Source organism: Rutidosis leptorrhynchoides, chromosome 2 (assembly GCF_046630445.1).
Source record: "Rutidosis leptorrhynchoides isolate AG116_Rl617_1_P2 chromosome 2, CSIRO_AGI_Rlap_v1, whole genome shotgun sequence".
NCBI classification, from domain to species: Eukaryota; Viridiplantae; Streptophyta; class Magnoliopsida; order Asterales; family Asteraceae; genus Rutidosis; species Rutidosis leptorrhynchoides.
This window is the reverse complement of record NC_092334.1, coordinates 697,111,531-697,130,823: the sequence shown is the minus strand read 5'-3', so window position 1 is coordinate 697,130,823 and position 19,293 is coordinate 697,111,531. Positions and strand designations below refer to the sequence as shown.

The 19,293-nt window shown below is 34.6% G+C and overlaps 1 non-coding gene across 1 annotated transcript; it reads right to left on the bottom strand.

The window, feature by feature from the left end:
• Window positions 1-18,813: 18,813 nt before the first annotated feature.
• On the bottom strand, window positions 18,814-18,920 carry LOC139894798 (small nucleolar RNA R71). The gene has a single exon (XR_011775280.1). It is a non-coding gene; the product is annotated as a small nucleolar RNA R71 (small nucleolar RNA).
• Between the last annotated feature and the right edge of the window lie 373 nt (window positions 18,921-19,293).

The following is a 19,293-nucleotide window of genomic DNA, read 5'->3' as shown; positions in this document are numbered from 1 at the left end:
TCTTATTTCGAGTGGAAATCTTACTTGAAAATGTTTTCGTGTCATGATTCTGCTTCAAGAACTTTCAAGCCATCCAAGGATCCTTTGAAGCTAGATATATTTTTCTAATTTCTAGTAGGTTTATCCAAGGAACTTGAGGTAGTAATGATGTTCATAACATCATTCGATTCATACATATAAAGCTATCTTATTCGAAGGTTTAAACTTGTAATCACTAGAACATAGTTTAGTTAATTCTAAACTTGTTCGCAAATAAAAGTTAATCCTTCCAACTTGACTTTTAAAATCAACTAAACACATGTTCTATATCTATATGATATGCTAACTTAATGATTTAAAACCTAGAAACACGAAAAACACCGTAAAATCGGATTTACGCCGTCGTAGTAACACCGCGGGCTGTTTTGGGTTAGTTAATTAAAAACTATGATAAACTTTGATTTAAAAGTTGTTATTCTGAGAAAATGATTTTTATTATGAACATGAATATATATCCAAAAATTATGGTTAAACTCAAAGTGGAAGTATGTTTTCTAAAATGGTCATCTAGACGTTGTTCTTTCGACTGAAATGACTACCTTTACAAAAATGACTTGTAACTTATTTTTCGGACTATAAAACTATACTTTTTCTGTTTAGATTCATAAAATAGAGTTCAATATGAAACCATAGCAATTTGATTCACTCAAAACGGATTTAAAATGAAGAAGTTATGGGTAAAACAAGATTGGATAATTTTTCTCATTTTAGCTACGTGAAAATTGGTAACAAATCTATTCCAACCATAACTTAATCAACTTGTATTGTATATTATGTAATCTTGAGATACCATAGACACGTATACAATGTTTCGACCTATCATGTCGACACATCTATATATATTTCGGAACAACCATAGACACTCTATATGTGAATGTTGGAGTTAGCTATACAGGGTTAAGGTTGATTCCAAAATATATATAGGTTGAGTTGTGATCAATACTGAGATACGTATACACTGGGTCGTGGATTGATTCAAGATAATATTTATCGATTTATTTCTGTACATCTAACTGTGGACAATTAGTTGTAGGTTACTAACGAGGACAGCTGACTTAATAAACTTAAAACATCAAAATATATTAAAAGTGTTGTAAATATATTTTGAACATACTTTGATATATATGTATATATTGTTATAGGTTCTTGAATCAACCAGTGGCCAAGTCTTACTTCCCGACGAAGTAAAAATCTGTGAAAGTGAGTTATAGTCCCACTTTTAAAATTTAATATTTTTGGGATGAGAATACATGCAGGTTTTATAAATGATTTACAAAATAGACACAAGTACGTGAAACTACATTCTATGGTTGAATTATCGAAATCGAATATGCCCCTTTTTATTAAGTCTGGTAATCTAAGAATTAGGGAACATACACACTAATTGACGCAAATCCTAAAGATAGATCTATTGGGCCTAACAAACCCCACCCAAAGTACCGGATGCTTTAGTACTTCAAAATTTATATCATATTCGAAGGGTGTCCCGGAATGATGGGGATATTCTTATATATGCATCTTGTTAATGTCGGTTACCAGGTGTTCACCATATGAATGATTTTTATCTCTATGTATGGGATGTGTATTGAAATATGAAATCTTGTGGTCTATTGTTACGATTTGATATATATAGGTTAAACCTATAACTCACCAACATTTTTGTTGACGTTTTAAGCATGTTTATTCTCAGGTGGTTATTAAGAGCTTCCGCTGTCGCATACTTAAATAAGGACGAGATTTGGAGTCCATGCTTGTATGATATTGTGTAAAAACTGCATTCAAGAAACTTATTTTGTTGTAACATATTTGTATTGTAAACCATTATGTAATGGTCGTGTGTAAACAGGATATTTTAGATTATCATTATTTGATAATCTACGTAAAGCTTTTTAAACCTTTATTGATGAAATAAAGGTTATGGTTTGTTTTAAAATGAATGCAGTCTTTGAAAAACGTCTCATATAGAGGTCAAAACCTCGCAACGAAATCAATTAATATGGAACGTTTTTAATCAATAAGAACGGGACATTTCAGTTGGTATCCGAGTGTTGGTCTTAGAGAACCAGAATTTTGCATTAGTGTGTCTTATCGAGTTTGTTAGGATGCATTAGTGAGTCTGGACTTCGACCGTGTTTACTTGAAAAATGATTGCTTAACAAATTTTGTTGGAAACTATATATTTTTAACATGTGAATATTATGTGATATATTAATCTCTTAACGCGTTTGATATTATGTGATAGATGTCTACCTCTAGAACAAGTCCCATTGACTCACCTAATAATAATGAAGAGTCAAATGTAAATTGGAATGATTCGTGGACTGATTCACAAGTTCCCGAAGAGGAACCGGAAGAAGAGTCGGAACCAGAAGAAGAATCGGAACCGGAAGAAGAATCGGAACCGGATGAAGAAATAGAACCGGTGGGGGAAATAATAAAACGGTTAAGTAAAAGAAAATCCTCAACCAACCGACCAAGGTTAATTATGGTCAATGGTGTTTCCGCCAAGGAAGCAAAATATTGGGAGGATTACCAATTCTCCGATGAATCGGATTCCGACGAGAATTCCGATGATGTTATAGAAATTACCCAAACTGAATTTAAAAAGGCAAAAGAAAATAATAAGGGAAAGGGCATAAAAATAGAGAAATCTAATTCCAACCCCGATGAACTTTATATATATCATCAACCCCCGAAGTCCTTAAGTTGTAACAATGACCCGGGAACCTCTAAACCACCAGGTTTTTCTAAACCAATGTGGATAACGACGGCTCGTATTAGGGGAACATCATATATCCCTAGAAAATTGGCAAAACGAACCAAAACCAAAGAAGAAGAAACAAGCGAGTCGGAATAAGATAGCTGTATTCGTGTGGTGTAATATATGTAATATAGTGTGCTTATGCTTTATGATATATGTAAAAATTGCTTGTATTAATAAGTATTTTTTTTTATGAATCTAACTCTTGTCTATTTTACAGTATAAAAACACAAAATGGATAGACAACCCAATATTTTAAGAGACCTACCCGGAGACATGATTGATGAAATCTTGTCTAGAGTCGGTCAGAATTCTTCGGCACAACTATTTAAGGCGAGATCAGTTTGTAAGACATTCGAAGAACGTTCCAAGAATGCCTTGGTTTATAAAAGGCTTTCGTTCGAAAGATGGGGGATATCACATTGGGAAATCCATAAGTTACGATGTGTTTACTTTGACGCATATATTGCGGGGAACCCAAATGCTATTTTATGCAATGGGTTAAGAAATTATTTTGACTCAATATATCCGAATATTGGACTTCGTGATTTAGAAAAAAGCGGCTAACATGCAACATAAAGAAGCATGTTATGCTTACGGATTAGTAATGTTCGCTTCTCACCAAAGTGAGAACAAGAACATCGGCCTACAACTATTAAACAAAACGTTTCCACAAGTGACGGAGTCAGTAATTGGGGTAAGAAATGAGGTTTTTAGATTGTTACGGGACTGTTGGACATTACGTAACCCTCGTCCCTTTGACGACGTTACAACACGTTGTCTTATCAACGGCCATAACGGTTATGTTCCACAAGACCAAGGATGGGAAGTAGTCCTAGTAAAACCAGAATGCATGACTTGTTTCTGGACGTATGAATTATGTGTCTTTATTGCCTTTGCTGAACGACTTGTGTACTAGCTAGAATTATCTTCACAACTATCTTGTATCAAAGTTATTGTGTGCTATATTTCATGCTTTATGTAAAATAAGCGGTATTGTAAGTTTGTAAAATAATGTATAAAAGTTTGAACGCGAAATATTATTATAATCAGTTTTTCATATAGAATTGTAGTAGTTGAATTGTATATTAGCTACTAAGTATGAACTTAACGGGTAGGTACTACCCGAATTTAAACTTATAAAACGCTAATATGAAGAAAAAGCTTTTATAAATGAGTTCATATTATGCTACGAAATACTATTAACTACTCTTAATATTCTGTATGATTAACTTGTTCCATTTGACTATTTTGAAGGAAATGGCACCTACTACTCGACACACCGTGAATATGAATGAAGAGGAATTCCGTACTTTTCTTGCTTCAAACATAGCCGCAGTACAGGCTGCGCTACATACCAACAATAACCTTGGATCTAGCAGTACAGGAAATCGTGTAGGATGCACCTACGAAGAATTCACTGCCTGCAAACCTTTGGAATTTGATGGAACCGAAGGACCGATCGGATTGAAATGGTGGACCGAGAAGGTCGAATCGGTGTTTGCCATAAGTAAGTGTACTGAAGAGGACAAAGTGAAGTACGCTACGCATACCTTCACAGGTTCTGCGTTAACATGGTGGAATACCTATCTAGAGCAAGTGGGACAAGACGATGCGTACGCACTACCGTGGTCAGCATTCAAGCACTTGATGAACGAGAAGTACCGTCCCAGAACCGAGGTCAATAAGCTCAAGACAGAACTTAGAGGGTTACGAACCCAAGGATTTGATATTACTACATACGAAAGACGATTCACAGAATTGTGCCTATTATGTCCCGGAGCATTCGAAGATGAGGAAGAGAAGATCGACGCATTTGTGAAAGGATTACCGGAAAGAATCCAAGAAGATATAAGTTCACACGAGCCCGCCTCTATACAACAGGCATGTAGAATGGCTCACAAACTAGCGAACCAAATTGAAGAAAGAATTAAAGAACAGACTGCTGAAGAGGCCAATGTGAAGCAAGTCAAAAGAAAATGGGAGGAAAACGGTGATAAGAATCACCAATACAACAACAACAGCAATTACAACAATAATCGCAACAATTATCCCAACAATCGCAACATCAATCGCAACTACAACAAACGGCCCAACAACAACAACAACAACAACAACAACAACAACAACAGCAGCAACTACAACAATCATCCCAATAACAATAATAACCGCAACAACAACAACAATCAGAAGCAGCTATGCCAAAGGTGTGAAAAGTATCACTCGGGGTTCTGCACCAAATTTTGCAACAAGTGTAAAAGAAATGGTCATAGCGCGGCGAAGTGTGAGGTCTACGGACCAGGGGTTAATAGAATGAAAGGAACAAATGGTGTCGGAACGAGTAATGGCGGAGCAAGTAGTGTCGGAGCAAGTTATGCCAATGTAGTTTGTTATAAATGTGGAAAACCGGGCCACATTATTAGAAATTGCCCGAACCAGGAGAACACGAATGGACAAGGCCGCGGAAGAGTTTTCAATATTAATGCGGCAGAGGCACAGGAAGACCCGGAGCTTGTTACGGGTACGTTTCTTATTGACAATAAATCTGCTTACGTTTTATTTGATTCGGGTGCGGATAGAAGCTATATGAGTAGAGATTTTTGTGCTAAATTAAGTTGTCCATTGACGCCTTTGGATAGTAAATTTTTACTCGAATTAGCAAATGGTAAATTAATTTTAGCAGATAATATATGTCGGAATCGAGAAATTAAACTGGTTAGCGAAACATTTAAGATTGATTTGATACCAGTAGAGTTAGGGAGTTTTGATGTTATAATCGGTATGGACTGGTTGAAAGAAGTGAAAGCGGAGATCGTTTGTTACAAAAATGCAATTCGCATTATACGAGAAAAAGGAAAACCCTTAATGGTGTACGGAGAAATGGGCAACACGAAGCTACATCTTATTAGTAATTTGAAGGCACAAAAACTAATAAGAAAAGGTTGCTATGCTGTTCTAGCACACGTTGAGAAAGTACAAACTGAAGAAAAGAGCATCAATGATATTTCCGTCGCAAAAGAATTTCCCGATGTATTTCCGAAAGAATTACCGGGATTACCCCCACATCGATCCGTTGAATTTCAAATAGATCTTGTACCAGGAGCTGCACCAATAGCTCGTGCTCCTTACAGACTCGCACCCAACGAGATGAAAGAACTGCAAAGCCAATTACAAGAACTTTTAGAGCGTGGTTTCATTCGACCAAGCAAATCACCGTGGGGAGCTCCTGTTTTGTTTGTCAAGAAGAAAGATGGTACATTCAGGTTGTGTATCGACTACCGAGAGTTGAACAAACTTACCATCAAGAACCGCTACCCACTACCGAGAATTGACGACTTATTTGATCAACTACAAGGCTCGTCTGTTTATTCAAAGATTGACTTACGTTCTGGGTATCATCAAATGCGGGTGAAAGAAGATGATATTCCAAAGACTGCTTTCAGAACACGTTACGGTCATTACGAGTTTATGGTCATGCCGTTTGGTTTAACTAATGCACCAGCTGTGTTCATGGACCTTATGAACCGAGTGTGTGGACCATACCTTGACAAGTTTGTCATTGTTTTCATTGATGACATACTTATTTACTCAAAGAATGACCAAGAACACGGTGAACATTTGAGAAAGGTGTTAGAAGTATTGAGGAAGGAAGAATTGTACGCTAAGTTTTCAAAGTGTGCATTTTGGTTGGAAGAAGTTCAATTCCTCGGTCACATAGTGAACAAAGAAGGTATTAAGGTGGATCCGGCAAAGATAGAAACTGTTGAAAAGTGGGAAACCCCGAAAACTCCGAAACACATACGCCAGTTTTTAGGATTAGCTGGTTACTACAGAAGGTTCATCTAAGACTTTTCCAGAATAGCAAAACCCTTGACTGCATTAACGCATAAAGGGAAGAAATTTGAATGGAATGATGAACAAGAGAAATCGTTTCAGTTATTAAAGAAAAAGCTAACTACGGCACCTATATTGTCATTGCCTGAAGGGAATGATGATTTTGTGATTTATTGTGACGCATCAAAGCAAGGTCTCGGTTGTGTATTAATGCAACGAATGAAGGTGATTGCTTATGCGTCTAGACAATTGAAGATTCACGAACAAAATTATACGACGCATGATTTGGAATTAGGCGCGGTTGTTTTTGCATTAAAGACTTGGAGGCACTACTTATATGGGGTCAAAAGTATTATATATACCGACCACAAAAGTCTTCAACACATATTTAATCAGAAACAACTGAATATGAGGCAGCGTAGGTGGATTGAATTGTTGAATGATTACGACTTTGAGATTCGTTACCACCCGGGGAAGGCAAATGTGGTAGCCGATGCCTTGAGTAGGAAGGACAGAGAACCCATTCGAGTAAAATCTATGAATATAATGATTCATAATAACCTTACTACTCAAATAAAGGAGGCGCAACAAGGAGTTTTAAAAGAGGGAAATTTAAAGGATGAAATACCCAAAGGATCGGAGAAGCATCTTAATATTCAGGAAGACGGAACCCGGTATAGGGCTGAAAGGATTTGGGTGCCAAAATTTGGAGATATGAGAGAAATGGTACTTAGAGAAGCTCATAAAACCAGATACTCAATACATCCTGGAACGGGGAAGATGTACAAGGATCTCAAGAAACATTTTTGATGGCCGGGTATGAAAGCCGATGTTGCTAAATATGTAGGAGAATGTTTGACGTGTTCTAAGGTCAAAGTTGAGCATCAGAAACCATCAGGTCTACTTCAACAACCCGAAATCCCGGAATGGAAATGGGAAAACATTACCATGGATTTCATCACTAAATTGCCAAGGACTGCAAGTGGTTTTGATACTATTTGGGTAATAGTTGATCGTCTCACCAAATCAGCACACTTCCTGCCAATAAGAGAAGATGACAAGATGGAGAAGTTAGCACGACTGTATTTGAAGGAAGTCGTCTCCAGACATGGAATACCAATCTCTATTATCTCTGATAGGGATGGTAGATTTATTTCAAGATTCTGGCAGACATTACAGCAAGCATTAGGAACTCGTCTAGACATGAGTACTGCCTATCATCCACAAACTGATGGGCAGAGCAAAAGGACGATATAAATGCTTGAAGACATGCTACGAGCATGTGTTATTGATTTCGGAAACAGTTGGGATCGACATCTACCGTTAGCAGAATTTTCCTACAACAACAGCTACCATTCAAGCACTGAGATGGCGCCGTTTGAAGCACTTTATGGTAGAAAGTGCAGGTCTCCAATTTGTTGGAGTGAAGTGGGGGATAGACAGATTACGGGTCCGGAGATTATACAAGAAACTACCGAGAAGATCATCCAAATTCAACAACGGTTGAAAACCGCCCAAAGTCGACAAAAGAGCTACGCTGACATTAAAAGAAAAGATATAGAATTTGAAATTGGAGAGATGGTCATGCTTAAAGTTGCACCTTGGAAAGGCGTTGTTCGATTTGGTAAACGAGGGAAATTAAATCCAAGGTATATTGGACCATTCAAGATTATTGATTGTGTCGGACCAGTAGCTTACCGACTTGAGTTACCTCAACAACTCGCAGCTGTACATAACACTTTCCACGTCTCGAATTTGAAGAAATGTTTTACTAAAGAAGATCTCACTATTCCGTTAGATGAAATCCAAATCAACGAAAAACTTCAATTCATCGAAGAACCCGTCGAAATAATGGATCGTGAGGTTAAAAGACTTAAGCAAAACAAGATACCAATTGTTAAGGTTCGATGGAATGCTCGTAGAGGACCCGAGTTCACCTGGGAGTGTGAAGATCAGATGAAGAAGAAATACCCGCATCTATTTCTAGAAGATTCGTCAACACCTTCAACTGTTTAAAATTTCGGGACGAAATTTATTTAACGGGTAGGTACTGTAGTGACCCGAACTTTTCCATGTTTATATATATTAATAGAGATTGATATTTACATGATTAAATGTTTCCAACATGTTAAGCAATCAAACTTGTTAAGACTTGATTAATTGAAATATGTTTCATATAGACAATTGACCACCCAAGTTGACCGGTGATTCACGAACGTTAAAACTTGTAAAAACTATATGATGACATATATATGGATATATGTATATAGTTAACATGATACTATGATAAGTAAACATACCATTAAGTATATTAACAATGAACTACATATGTAAAAACAAGACTACTAACTTAATGATTTTTAAACGAGACATATATGTAACGATTATCGTTGTAAAGACATTTAATGTATATATATCATATTAAGAGATATTCATACATGATAATATCATGATAATATAATAATTTAAAATCTCATTTGATATTATAAACATTGGGTTAACAACATTTAACAAGATCGTTAACCTAAAGGTTTCAAAACAACACTTACATGTAACGACTAACGATGACTTAACGACTCAGTTAAAATGTATATACATGTAGTGTTTTAATATGTATTTATACACTTTTGAAAGACTTCAATACACTTATCAAAATACTTCTACTTAACAAAAATGCTTACAATTACATCCTCGTTCAGTTTCATCAACAATTCTACTCGTATGCACCCGTATTCGTACTCGTACAATACACAGCTTTTAGATGTATGTACTATTGGTATATACACTCCAATGATCAGATCTTAGCAGCCCATGTGAGTCACCTAACACATGTGGGAACCATCATTTGGCAACTAGCATGAAATATCTCATAAAATTACAAAAATATGAGTAATCATTCATGACTTATTTACATGAAAACAAAATTACATATCTTTTATATCTAATCCATACACCAACGACCAAAAACACCTACAAACACTTTCATTCTTCAATTTTCTTCATCTAATTGATCTCTCTCAAGTTCTATCTTCAAGTTCTAAGTGTTCTTCATAAATTCTACAAGTTCTAGTTACATAAAATCAAGAATACTTTCAAGTTTGCTAGCTCACTTCCAATCTTGTAAGGTGATCATCCAACCTCAAGAAATCTTTGTTTCTTACAGTAGGTTATCATTCTAATACAAGGTAATAATCATATTCAAACTTTGGTTCAATTTCTATAACTATAACAATCTTATTTCAAGTGATGATCTTACTTGAACTTGTTTTCGTGTCATGATTCTGCTTCAAGAACTTCGAGCCATCCAAGGATCCGTTGAAGCTTGATCCATTTTTCTATTTTCCAGTAGGTTTATCCAAGGAACTTAAGGTAGTAATGATGTTCATAACATCATTCGATTCATACATATAAAGCTATCTTATTCGAAGGTTTAAACTTGTAATCACTAGAACATAGTTTAGTTAATTCTAAACTTGTTCGCAAACAAAAGCTAATCCTTCTAACTTGACTTTTAAAATTAACTAAACACATGTTCTATATCTATATGATATGCTAACTTAAGGATTTAAAACCTGGAAACACGAAAAACACCATAAAACCGGATTTACGCCGTCGTAGTAACACCGCGGGCTGTTTTGGGTTAGTTAATTAAAAACTATGATAAACTTTGATTTAAAAGTTGTTATTCTGAGAAAATGATTTTTATTATGAACATGAAACTATATCCAAAAATTATGGTTAAACTCAAAGTGGAAGTATGTTTTCTAAAATGGTCATCTAGACGTCGTTCTTTCGACTGAAATGACTACCTTTACAAAAATGACTTGTAACTTATTTTTTCTGACTATAAACCTATACATTTTCTGTTTAGATTCATAAAATAGAGTTCAATATGAAACCATAGCAATTTGATTCACTCAAAACGGATTTAAAATGAAGAAGTTATGGGTAAAACAAGATTGGATAATTTTTCTCATTTTAGCTACGTGAAAATTGGTAACATATCTATTCCAACCATAACTTAATCAACTTGTATTGTATATTATGTAATCTTGAGATACCATAGACACGTATACAATGTTTCGACCTATCATGTCGACACATCTATATATATTTCGGAACAACCATAGACACTCTATATGTGAATGTTGGAGTTAGCTATACAGGGTTGAGGTTGATTCCAAAATATATATAGTTTGAGTTGTGATCAATACTGAGATACGTATACAATGGGTCGTGGATTGATTCAAGATAATATTTATCGATTTATTTATGTACATCTAACTGTGGACAACTAGTTGTAGGTTACTAACGAGGACAGCTGACTTAATAAACTTAAAACATCAAAATATATTAAAAGTGTTGTAAATATATTTTGAACATACTTTGATATATATGTATATATTGTTATAGGTTCGTGAATCAACCAGTGGCCAAGTCTTACTTCCCGACGAAGTAAAAATCTGTGAATGTGAGTTATAGTCCCACTTTTCAAATCTAATATTTTTGGGATGAGAATACATGCAGGTTTTATAAATGATTTACAAAATAGACACAAGTACGTGAAACTACATTCTATGGTTGAATTATCGAAATCGAATATGCCCCTTTTTATTAAGTCTGGTAATCTAAGAATTAGGGAACAGACACCCTAATTGACGCGAATCCTAAAGATAGATCTATTGGGCCTAACAAACCCCATCCAAAGTACCGGATGCTTTAGTACTTCGAAATTTATATCATATCCGAAGGGTGTCCCGGAATAATGGGGATATTCTTATATATATGCATCTTGTTAATGTCGGTTACCAGGTGTTCACCATATGAATGATTTTTATCTCTATGTATGGGATGTGTATTGAAATATGAAATCTTGTGGTCTATTATTATAATTTGATATATATAGGTTAAACCTATAACTCACCAACATTTTTGTTGACGTTTTAAGCATGTTTATTCTCAGGTGGTTATTAAGAGCTTCCGCTGTCGCATACTTAAATAAGGACGAGATTTGGAGTCCATGCTTGTATGATATTGTGTAAAAACTGCATTCAAGAAACTTATTTTGTTGTAACATATTTGTATTGTAAACCATTATGTAATGGTCGTGTGTAAACAGGATATTTTAGATTATCATTATTTGATAATCTACGTAAAGCTTTTTAAACCTTTATTGATGAAATAAAGGTTATGGTTTGTTTTAAAATGAATGCAGTCTTTGAAAAACGTCTCATATAGAGGTCAAAACCTCGCAACGAAATCAATTAATATGGAACGTTTTTAATCAATAAGAACGGGACATTTCATAGGTAGTCAAACATTTCGGATTTTTCATCATCAGTATAAGTTCAAAAATTATCAACCTTATACATCAATTCAGTTTTCCATTGAGGTGAATCTCTTTTCTGATCAGCTTCCCTCATATCAGCCAAAAACTTACTACCACTATCATCCTCATCAGACTCCTTGACCTCCTTGGCCATTAAACACAGCTTCTTTTCTGGAGCATAACCAACACCATCATCATCAGTATCACTATAAGAGGAAGACGACGAGCTGGTTTCATCCCAATCATGATGCTCAGCAACTAGAACCTTTTCTGGCTTTTTACCCTTCTTATCATTCTTAGCACTTTCATTCATCTGAGCTTTCATAGCTTTGTACTTGTTCTTGTACTTGTCAGCTTTTGAGAAAGAGTTAGCATGTGAAGTTGAAGGTTTCCTGGACATGCATTCAGCAGCAAAATGTCCAACCTTCCCACAATTATAACACTCAGATTTAGGACCCTTGACTGACTTGCTGCTATACCTAGCACTCGGTTTCTTACTCCCTTTGTATGACTTGCTGGTTCTATTACGATTGAACCTTTTGAACTGCCTAGCCAGCAAAGCCATACCTTCAGCAAACCCTTCTGCATCACTTTCATCCTCACTGCTTTCTTCAGACCCAGTACCACTATCCACATCACTCTCAGCTGACTCTTCTTCTGCCAACAACTTTTGAACCAGTAAAGCCTTTTGAGCTTTCTTTTTAGCAGCAGCAATAAGAGCAGTATCATTTGTCTTAGAAGATTTTGAAGTGGTGGGGGCAGACCTAAAGTTTTCTTTCAAGTTAAGTTCAAATTTACCTCTGCCTTCTCATGGTTCCAAAGTGAACTATAGAGAGAAGACATGTTAAAGTTCTTTAGGGTCTGAGTGGTTCTTAAAGGGTCAGTAACAGATTTCCATTTAGTAGGCAGTGAATCTATGAATTTGTTTACTTGTTCAAACTCAGTATAGGTGACATTCAAAGTGAACAGGTCAGCAATCAAGGAGTTAAACCTAATGAATGTATGCTTAAGGGTTTCGTTCTTGTAGACAAAGAACATTTCATATTCTCTTTTTAAGGCAATCATTCTGTTCTGCTTAACTTCTCCCATACCCTCATAGGTAACATCTAGATAGTCCAACATAAGCTTGGCATTTTCTTTTCCCTTAATCAGTTTGAACAGTGGGTTAGGCAAAGTTATAGCTAACAAGGTTCTGATTTTAGGGTCAAGTCCAACACGACGTTTATCCTCAGCATCCCATCTAGAAGGGGTGAGAATAACCTCTCTGCCAGGAACAGCAGGAGTGTCAGCTGTAGCTGGTGCACTACCAATAGTCTCAGTAGGTACAAATGGACCATCTGTGGCAATACCAGGCATGAGTGGGTCAATAGACTCAAGGTGAATCATGAATCTTGCCTTCCAAGTTTCATACTCATCTTCATCAAATTTGAGTGGTCTATTGGATGAGCCGTTTTCAAGGTAAGCTGTATTAGAATATGCAGCCATGAGAGAATTCAGATCCAAGATATTAATTATCAAGACTGATGCTCTGATACCAGTTGTTGGTCCCTTGATAACAACAGGAGTATTGTAGAGGGGGGTGAATACAATTTCTTTTAAAATAACTTAACAGTTAAACTCGATTAGTATTCAAGCATGCAAATAAATAGAGTTACAGGTAATTTTCAACAGTTATTCTTTATTGATTGAATCACAAAGAATCACAACTATCCTTGGCGGAATGATAGTTGGTTGATACAGATTACCTAGATTATAGCTAAGAGGTAAACTAACAGCTATTACATGTTTTGACTTTATAAAAATAAACCCACACCACTAGTTGTTACAATAGTGGATACAACAATTTATAGTAGTCCTATTAACCGTGTAATGGTTCTATTGTCCACTGGTATATATGATGTCTGTACTTGTGGAGACAACTATATCAGAGAGCATGCTCTCCTCTTTCCTCTTTGGTAGCTATTTGCAGGAACACCCCAATTCGGTTTGGCACCACTATTTGATTATACAAATAGAATGTTGTGTTCCCTAGGTGTTGACAAAGTATAACCCATGTCTGCACATGCGTTAAACTTCTGCATTCCCACGTGGTCTTGTAAGGTCACTTGTCAGCCGCCGACGCGTGTCCTTTTCTGTTCAACTTTGTCTTATACTTCTGTTGAATAGTACCATTGATGTAGACCACTCGGGAAACTACTATGCTTATAATGGAGCATAGCTGTCTTGTGTAGTAAGCTGCATTCCAGCTGTGCTGGTTCTTCACTGCTGAGCCACTCCATGTTCTTAATTTGCTGAGTACACATCATGTGCTGATTGAAGAACACTGTCTACCTTGTGCTGGTAGACTGAGCAGCAAACTAAACACTCGACACAACAAAATCTGCTATCTATACATGAACAAACTTGTGCTGACTGCACATAACATTTTAGTGCAAATAAATTATAGTTTTGTCATAATTAAATCCTTAATTATTTTGGGGACTCAACAATCTCCCCCTATTTGATGATGACAAAACCTATGACATATAGAGAAAACACTAAAGTCAGCACCGAGGGACCTAATAAAAAATAGGCAGTAAATTTGTCCATTTTTAAGTTTGTTTTTGGGATCTTTTGCTGAGTTATCCATATCTTATAATTTGATATGATTTGAAGATAAACTCATTTCACTTTCATTACAACAAAGTATGTACAGTAATTACAATAACAGCAAAATGAAAAGTGAATTAAACAAAAGATACAATTTGAGCACATAGGAGGCTATTGTGTATTTTTAGGTAACAATCTATTGTCTTGGTCCTCTAAGCGGCAACATACACCATCTCGCTCCAGTGCCGAAACGGAGTATCGTGGCATTTCAAATGCCGTTACAGAGACATGCTGGATCCGTAATCTTCTTTGTAACGCCGTTACAGAGACATGCTGGATCCGTAACCTTCTTTGTATGTTGATGAAAAACAGAGCTTCACTGCCCCTTTTCTCGGCTACACTTGATAGTGCTCCAAATGAACATATATTTAGGCGCAATATCCTTCCAATATGTAAAGTTTTCAGTTGCAATTGTTCTATTTTCAAGTAATATTCATTTAAATAAATAAGTGCGAAGAGAAAAGAAGAAAATGAAGATTTGAAGACGCAAACGTCCAAAATGCTCAAACGTACAAGTTAAACTCCAAGTGGTTCAATTTATTGATGAATAACATCTAAATATTGATAAGAGTACAAGCCGCGGAACGCAAAGTACAAGATATCTAAATGTACAAAAGGACGTTCGAAAATTCAGAACCGAGGCATGAACAACTATCAACGTACGAGTCAACGGATCTAAAATTACAAGTCAACTATGCACAAGAATATAATAACATATATATATATAATTATATAAAATTATATATATTATATTATATATTAAAATATAACAGCAGCCGCCCACGTTTTAAACTCAATTGGAGCTGGACAGGCTGGCCATGCGATCGCATGGCTAGGAAGAGTAAAAATCATGCGCTCGCATGAGCTACAGAAATTGGCCAAGTCTATAAATAGACACGAATTCTGCCGAGTTCAGGGCACCTCTTCACACTCTTCTTTCTTTCTTTCTTTCTGTAATCTATATTTATATTTATTATTTATAATATTAAGTTTAAGTTAAGCTTAATAATAATTGGGTTATTGTAAGAAATGTTTTACGGGTTTTAAGACGAAACTCTGTCCATGTAACGCTACGCTATTAATAATCACCGTAAGCTATGTTCTTCCTTTTTAAATTAATGTCTCGTAACTAAGTTATTATTATGCTTATTTAAGTCGAAGTAATCGTGATGTTGGACTAAATATCAAGACGGGGTTATTAAACTTTGGACCATAATTAGGGTTTGGCCAAAACACCGACACTTGTGGACATTGGACTATGGACTATTAATAGATGGGGGGTATTGTCTAATTGAATGACAACTCTTTGGAGTATGTCGAACCTATCTTCAAATTAGTTAATCTAATAGTTATTAAATGATTACAAATGTCCTATTTAGTGACGTTTATACGGAACCTTTTACAATCATTTAATTAATCAATTGGGTTGGGTAATTTATTATTCATTTTGGCCAAGTGGATGAATTAATATATCATGGACTAATTAAAACAGGAGTGGATTATATACAAGGGTAATTGGTGTAATTGTTAACAAAGTATTAAAATCTTAGATTACACGCAGTCGATAACCTGGTGTAATTAACAAAGTACTAAAACCTTGTTACAGTCTAAATCCTTAATTAGTTGGAATATTTGACTTCGGGTATAAGGTTAATTTGACGAGCATTTTATGATTATGACGGATGGACTATTATGGGCAAAAACCAGACAGGTTTCAAATAAATCCAGGATAAAGGACAATTAACCCAGAGTAATAAATTAAAATCAAAACGTCAAACATCATGATTACGGAAGTTTAAATAAGCATAATTCTTTTATTGTATTTCTCATCGTACTTTTAATTATTGTCATTTTAATTATTGTCATTTTATTATTCGCACTTTTATATATCGTCATTTAAATATTGTTATTTATTTTACGCACTTTAATTATTGTCATTTATTTTTACGCTTAACTTAAAATCGACAAACAGGTCATTAAACGGTAAAACTCCCCTTTTATATATTATTATTACTATATATAATTATATAAATTTTGTATAAATATAGTTTTATAAAAATATAGTACGTAATCAACTAGCTCCATGTGGAATGAATCGGACTTACTAAAAACTACACTATTCTACGATTAGGTACACTACTTATAAGTGTTGTAGTAAGGTTTAGGTATATCCCATCCGTAAATTAATTAAAACTTGTATCATATTTCATAGTATTTCGTAGTAAAAATAATAGTATTTCGTACACCTCCGCTGCACACATCAAGTTTTTGGAGCCGCTGCCTGGGACTCGGTAAAAAACGCTATATTTTATTAAAACTATATTTTTGTAAAAATATATTATTTCTTATTTTGTAAAAATATTTTGTATTTATAATAAGTGTTAAAAAATTAAAAAGAAAAAAAAATTATATATATATTTTTTAAGATTTTGTCTTTAAAAAGTATTTTTATTTTTAGATTTTAAAATATAATTATAAAGCATTTTTATTTTTATTTTTAGTTTTTAAAATACGAGTTTATTTTATTTTATGTAAATTTTCTATCTATTATTTTATAAAAATTAAAAATCAAAAAATATATAATTTAATATTGGGCCGAGTCTGATTAAAAGCCTAAAGCTGATCGGGTTTGCTGGGCCATGCGTTCGCATGATAAAAACGCTTTAGTCTCATGCGGTCGCATCGGATGATGGGGCTGAATCAGAACTTTAAATATTAATTACGGAAGTAGGGTTTAATTATTATTATTATTATTATTATTTAATCAATTAGGTTTTAATTAATTAATATATATTTATATCTAGTTTTATTATTATTTGTAATTTCAATTTTATTTATTTGTATTAATTATATAAATTAATATGTTTATAAAATAATAATATGAAAATAATATTTTTTTTATCATTTTTATATCTTTTTAATATTTGTATCTTTTTAATAGTTTAGTTTGTAATTGTAATTTTAGTTTCATTTCGCCTTAGTTTAAGTTTAAGTTTTTTTAGTTTTGCCGTAATCTTCCCTTAAGTGCTTTTTCTTTAGAATTAGATTTTAGTAGCCTTAGAAATTTACGATGCCGCTTTTCGCTTTAGTATTTAATTGATTCTAGTACCTTTTAAAGTAATTGTCGTTTTTCGAATAGAATTGCATTTAAGTTTTAATACCTTTAGGCGCAACTTTTTAGATTTAATTTTTAGACTTTTAAGTTTCGACGTTTTTCTTTCTTATTTTTATTTTTCGACGCTTTTCGAAGCGCTTTTTCTTTTTCATTTCTATGCTCTAGGTTTTAGGACATAGAATTTTCTTTATTTTCTTTAAGTTTCGATGAAAAATTATTGTAAGCGATTAAATTGATAGACACCCATTTTCTGGTTCGTAGTAATAGTTGGATTTGTTAGTGACGAGTTGTGGGCTTCCAATTTAAAGGGTCCTGGCTGCCTGCTACATCTATTGGCTATTCGAAACGTGGGCAAAATAAGAAAAGTCTATTATATATAATTTTTATATTTATAACTAATAGAATATTCAGTGAATGCACCGAGCAAAACGTTCACCACCTTTCATACGTTCACCACCTGTAACCCGATCAAGACATCTAGCCAATATTATTGCCGTTGATTTTTCTTTAGAATCATCATCAAATTTAACAAGTACTTCAATTCAAATTTCTGATAATCAATTTTTTGAGTCCAACTTCACAATTGAGAACCCGGAGGATATTTAAGGACAATTCCATGATCCTGAACCATTAATCATTCCTCCTGAACCATAAACCGTTAAATCAGAATCTTCTAGTGATTCGGATTCAACAAATTCAAATATGGAAATAACGGAACCTCAAAGTATGGAAGACCGAATGAGAGCCATACGCACGGGCCAAGGTCACGCCATTAATCAGCCAGATGTTAATGTGCCAGATTTTGAAATCAAAGGACAAATCCTACACATAGTCACTAATCAGTGCCAATTTAGTGGTACAACAAAAGAAGATCCAAATGAACATCTTCAAACTTTTAATAGGATTTGTAATCTATTTAAAATTCAAGAAGTTGAGGATGAAACTATTTATCTTATGTTGTTCCCCTGGACTTTAAAAGGAGAAGCCAAAGATTGGTTAGAATCGTTATCTGAAGGAGCGATTGATACATGGGATGTTTTAGTTGAGAAATTTCTTAAAAGATTCTTTTCGGCATCTAAAGCCGTGAGACTTCAAGGAGAAATTGCCACGTTCATGCAAAAGCCAAATGAAACGTTATATGAGGCGTGGACAAGATTCAGAAGGATGTTGAGAGGATGTCCTCAACACGGTTTAGATACTTTTCAAATAGTGCAAATCTTTTATAAAGGCGTCGACATCGCTACACGAAAAGACATCGACACAGTAGCTGGTGATTCCATTATGAAGAAAACCGCAACCGAAGCTCACAAGATAATTGATAATACAGCCTCATACTCACATGAGTGGCATCAGGAAAAAGATATCTTTCATTCGTCTAAAGCGGCTAGAGTCGATTCTATCCATGACTTTGATTCTGTTTCCGCAAAAATAGATGCTTTCGAAAGAGGAATGAAAAAGATGACTAAAGATATTCACGCAATACGAATCAATTTTGAGCAATACGGTGGACCACACTTAATGAAAGATTGTTACATTGAACAAACCATGGAACAACATAAGAATGTT